The sequence below is a fragment of the Ictidomys tridecemlineatus genome, chromosome 8 (assembly GCF_052094955.1).
Source record: "Ictidomys tridecemlineatus isolate mIctTri1 chromosome 8, mIctTri1.hap1, whole genome shotgun sequence".
NCBI lineage: Eukaryota > Metazoa > Chordata > Mammalia > Rodentia > Sciuridae > Ictidomys > Ictidomys tridecemlineatus.
Genome location: NC_135484.1, coordinates 63,253,613 through 63,259,494, shown reverse-complemented (window position 1 = coordinate 63,259,494; position 5,882 = coordinate 63,253,613). Strand labels below are relative to the sequence as shown.

The 5,882-nt window shown below is 39.2% G+C and overlaps 1 long non-coding RNA gene across 1 annotated transcript; it reads right to left on the bottom strand.

Annotated features, from left to right (window-relative positions):
* Positions 1–276: 276 nt before the first annotated feature.
* On the bottom strand, positions 277–5,087 carry LOC144366137 (uncharacterized). The gene is made up of 2 exons (XR_013424995.1): positions 1,783–5,087; positions 277–1,472 (listed from the first exon to the last, which is right to left on the bottom strand). It is a non-coding gene; the product is annotated as an uncharacterized LOC144366137 (long non-coding RNA).
* Between the last annotated feature and the right edge of the window lie 795 nt (positions 5,088–5,882).

Sequence of the window (5,882 nt, the reverse complement as noted above, 5' to 3'; positions counted from 1 at the left end):
ACAGCCTCACCTGGGAACTTTCTAGAAATGCAAATTCTCAGCCCCACACAGACTTAATGAATCAAAACTTTCAGGATGAGGAGTTGCCAGGTGAGAGGAGGGGAGGAAGAGAAGCCAGCAATATTTTAACAAGCCCTCTGATGATTCAAATTCACAATGAGAAACACTGCTCCTAATAATATATTTTTTAAATATTAATAATTTAAAAATGGATCCAAAGTATGTTGCCAAGGCCAATGTCTCGGCTTGGCACCAGAATCACGAGGCACTCACAGCTTTGTAGGTTCAAACAGCAATTCTTTATTCCAGCTCTCACACCACCTCCACACAGGTCCAGGGGCAAACGCGTTCTGCTGTCTCCCGCACAAACCACCTACTCCACGAGGCTCTCTCCAAATCCCATTTTAATCTCACGAGAACTCAATGGGAACAAGCAGCAGGAACACCCTAATCCCAGCAATAATCTTCAACCGCCAACTTCCCTAAAACCCATATCTTAAACTGGCAACGCCTTAAACTCAAGGAGCCGGTTACTTCCTCAAACCTGATCAGCTCTAAACCCGAATCTGCCTTGGTCCTTGAGCAAGGTCACCTTATTAAAGCATGCATGCAATGTTCCATCAAATGTCCTCTAAGCAGCATGGGGTACGCTTGGCAAGGAAATTTCGATGCGTCATTCCTACTTGGTAATGGCCCTCAGCATCTCCCCCCTTCTGATTAATTAAACAACAAGCAATGCGGCTTAGGACCGTGCCTGGTAGGTTGTCCAATTCAACATATGGTTCTTACCCGTCATCGGATGAACTGACCTCTAGGCGTCAGTCCCCTGTCTTAGGTTGAATCCACTGCAATCAGATCAACCCGTCGCTGACTACCGGTCCAGCATTCAGCCATGCTTGTGGATAGGCCTAAGCACCAGTGGGGGGGTGAGGTTCTTGCCTCACCTCTGTTGGCCCCCAAATTTAACCTTGGTGCCAGTGGGGGGGTGAGGTTCTTGCCTCACCTCTGTTGGCCCCCAAATTTTAGACCATCACTAGTAGAAGGGAGGAAGATACAGAAATGCCACGACACCAAGCCAATTGACGGCTCCTTTGGAAAAATTGCATCACTGGTGACACCATCAGCAAAGATGTCAGCATTACCACAATTAACATGGGGTGCGCTGGCAAGGAAATTGCATCACTGGTGACACCATCAGCAAAAATATGCCAGCAGTACCACAATTCGCTGCACCAGACGATAGTTCACAATGCATGCAACTGATATATAGTCCAGGCAAGTTCTGCAGGCAGTTCAAATCGGAGGAGTCTATCAATATGTTGATATTACTTGTTGAGTTATATTCATTGATGCATCAGTTTATACAGTTTACTGTGGTAGCTATCATAGAAGCTGTAGTTTGGTTTTCTTAGTCTTCACCGGCACTGGGATGGAGATGGGAATTCTGGCAATGATGTTAAAGAGACATTATCCTGAACAGAATTATTAAATATGATGAAAAGGAAAAGTGAAAGTAAACAAACAGATCTGTTAATCACCTTTAAAAACAATAGTAAGCAAACAGATCTATTAACCACCTTTGAAAACAATCATTAACAGCTGTTTACCTAATTAGATTAAACCACTTAAATCACGTGAATAAAAAAAAAAATTCGGATCCATTTTTTCATGAGCGCTCCTCATATAAAAATATGGACATACACACATACTGACATGCAACACAAAACAGTGCAGACATAACATACAACACATAAGACAATAATAACGGCCTTGTAGCTTTACCTAGGTAAAATCTCCATTGCAATGTTTAAAAACTCCACAGTCAAAAAATAAAAAACAGTCAAAAAACAAAACTGATCAGAAAAACATTAACCTAGGTTTGTATGAGCTCAAAAATAAAATAGAACTTTACAATGTGGGAAAAATGCAATAATAAAATAGATATTGAAAGAAAAAAAAAGGCACCATGGTTAATCACTGTCGCAGATGTAAGAATAGCCAAGCTGGAGCTCTGGATTTCAGCTGTTATGGATTTCAGTCAAATCATCTTCTTTTTCTGTAGAAATTGTTTTGGTTAACCTCTCTGGAATCCAAATCGGCTGCTGTTCTCCCTGTGGGAACACACAAACGGAACCCCGACTCCAGACAATAACTGGGTCGGGACCTTTCCATTGTCCTGTTAGAATATCTTTCCAAAGTACCTTAGGCTTATGTACATTTTTCGGATACATATGTCTTTCTGCAGCACTAAGTCCTGATGAATCCAAATTTAGAAAGTTTAGAGTAAAAAGAGTTATTTTAAGTTTATCTTTGGGGGATATATACCCCTTTCCAATTCCCTCTTTTTGCTTTAATAGGTACGTTTTAATAGTTTGATGAGCTCTTTCAACTATGCCTTGTCCCTGTGGATTGTATGGGATTCCTGTTATATGAGTAATACCAAATGATGAGCAAAATTGTTTAAAAGATTTAGACGTATAACCAGGACCGTTATCAGTTTTTAACTGTTTAGGAACACCCACAGTGGCAAAATTTTGTAAGCAATGAGCTATAACATCTTTAGTTTTTTCTCCGGCATGAAGGGAGCCCATCAAAAATCCGGAAGAAGTATCAACTGTAACATGTAAATATTTTAATTTTCCAAATTCTGGCAAGTGTGTGACATCCATCTGCCAAATATGGTTAGGTATCAATCCTCTAGGATTGACTCCAAGATTAACTTGTGGTAAAAAGGTCACACAATTTTGACATTGTTTTATTATATGCCTGGCTTGTTCCTTAGTTATTTTAAAACGCTTCTGTAAAGTATTAGCGTTAACATGAAACCTTTTATGAAAATTTGTAGCTTCTTCTACAGTAGAAAAAATATGTATATCATGTGTAGTTTTATCTGCTAAATCATTGCCCAAACTAAGGGCTCCAGGCAATCCTGTATGTGCCCTGATATGTCCTATAAAGAATGGATCTTTTCTATCCCAGATTAGACTTTGTATAGTGGAAAACAAAGAGAAAACAGTAGAGGAAGGGGAAATCCTACCAGCATCTTCAAGGGATATTATAGCATTAACTACATACTGGCTGTCAGAGAATAAATTAAATACAGAATCTTTGAACATCATAAAAGCTTGTAGAACTGCATTAAGCTCTACCTTTTGAGCTGACTGTTTGGGAACTAAAAATGTAAAAGTTTGATCAGGGGTAACTACTGCAGCTGTACCATTATTAGACCCATCAGTGAATATATTTGGAGCATTCACGATAGGTGTTTTTCTTGTCATTTTAGGAAAAACTACAGGATGCTTAGACCAAAAAGACAACAAAGGATTAGATGGTAAATGATTATCAAATGAAACATTCGATTTACACATGATTATTGCCCAAGTATTTAATTCATTAGCTAACTCATCAATTTGCTCCATAGTATATGGAGTAATAATTTTATTGGGAGAAATTCCAAACACTGTCTTTGCTGCTCTTATACCTTTGAGTATTAATTGTCCTACAGCCTCAGGATACCTAGTAAGAATAGTGTTAGGAGAATAAGATAAATGTATCCACAATAATGGACCTTCCTGCCAAAATACTCCTGTAGGAATATTTCTTGTTGGTAGTACAATAAATAATAAAGGCAAACTTATATCAATTCTATCTAAATGCATATTTTCCATATATGTCTCAATAATTTTTAATGCCTTTCTAGCTTTAGGAGTTAACATTCGGGGTGAATTTGGATCTGATGGACCTTTTAGAATATCAAATAAAGGTCCCAACTCTCCTGTTGGTATGCCTAGATAAGGCCTTATCCAATTTATATCTCCCAACAACTTTTGAAAGTCATTAAGTGATTTGAGTTGATCTACTCGTATTTGAATTTTAGGTGGACGGACCATGGTTGAGGATAATAGAACTCCTAAATAATTAATTGGAAAATTTAATTGTACTTTGTCTATTCCTATCTCTAGATTATAGTTTTTTAACAGGTTTGTAAGTGTGGCATAACATTCCAGCAATGTATTTTTATCTTTATGTGCCAATAATACATCATCCATATAGTGAAATATTTTTAGTTCAGGATTTTGATTTCTAAGTGGCTGGATTGCTTTATTAACATATATTTGACACATAGTTGGACTGTTAGCCATTCCTTGAGGGAGTACTTTCCATTCATATCTCTCATCAGGACCTTCATGATTTAATGCAGGGATAGTAAATGCAAAACGTGGACTATCCTCGGAATGAATTGGAATCGAAAAAAAGCAATCTTTAATGTCTATAGCTAAAACATGCCACGTTTTTGGTAAAGCAGACAATTGAGGAATCCCTGATTGAGCAGGTCCCATAATGACCATTTCATTATTAATTGCTCTTAAATCTTGTAATAATCTCCATTTACCCGATTTCTTTTTGATAACAAAGATGGGAGTATTATGGGGAGATACGGAAGGTTGTAAATGTCCTTCCGCTAATTGTTGTTTGACCAGATCATGGGCTACTTGTATCTTTTCTTTAGTCAGGGGCCACTGAGGAACCCACACTGGTCTTTCTGATTTCCAAGTAATTTTGATTGTCTCAGTGGCCCTTTCTGAAAATCCAACCCATGTCTGTCTGTTCCTTGATCTATTTGAATTGGCGCTGCTATACCTTGTTCTTGTTTTCCTAATCTTTTTTCTTTCCTGATACCTTGTCTAGCCCTAGTAGTGGGCACATTAGGATTGATGTTATTTGTTAACATCAAACCTAGTTGATCTAGGACATCTCGTCCCCATAAATTAATAGGAAGGTGATCCAAAACATATGGCTGTATAGTTCCTTCACATCCTTCAGGATCCTTCCAATCTAATACCATAGCACTTCTATGGGGATTAGTCGCCACTCCTAGGCCTCGAAGCGTTTGAGTGGCTTGTTGTAATGGCCAATGTTTTGGCCATTCTTGAAGAGATATGATGCTAAGGTCAGCACCTGTGTCCAGCAGTCCATTAAAGTCACGACCCTGAATATTTAGTTTTAACATTGGGCGAGAATCTAAATTTAAAGACAACATAGCCCAATCTACACCTGTGGAGCCTAATCCCTTGGAACCTCTTTCTACATTAAGACTAGAGAACTTATTATGTAGGCTGGGTAGTATTAACAACTGTGCTATTCTATCTCCAGGTGAAATTACTGATATACCTCCTGGAGAACTAGCTATAATTTTTATTTCACCTACATAATCGGGATCAATTACCCCAGGACTTATCATAAGTCCTTTTAATGTAGATGAACTACGTCCCAACAATAAGCCTACTGTTCCTTGGGGAAGAGGTCCTTTTACTCCTGTGGGAATGATTTGAACTCCCATCTCTGGAGTTAATACTGCTCTGGCAGAGGCGCAGATGTCCAACCCTGCGCTCCCTCGGGTTTGTCTGATGAGGGATTTAATGGACAATGTGTCCTGGGCACCACCCTGATGGGGTTTCTGGGTTCCTCCACTGCCCCGTATATTTGTGGTTGTGGGCCCCGGAGCATTGGGCCCCCCGGTCCGTTTTTTGGCAATGAAGCCTGGTGCCTTTCTCCACGATATCGTGGGTAAATACCTGATCCTTGTCCATTTTTTGATAAGGGAGTACCTTCTATGGTGGTTTGAGAACGGCATTCATTAGCCCAATGTCTCCCTTTACGGCATCGTGGGCAAATACCCGGTATTCTATTCCTTTGATTTCTAGTTTTGTTAAACCCTCCTCTTATGGGGCAACTCCTTTTAAAATGTCCTGTTTGTTCACAATTATAGCATGTTTCTAGCCTGGCATCTAAAGCCTGTTGTACTGCAGCTGCCAAGACTTGCCCTTGTTCATTAACATCTCTACATAATTTAATATATGTGTTTAAATCTTCATGTCTCC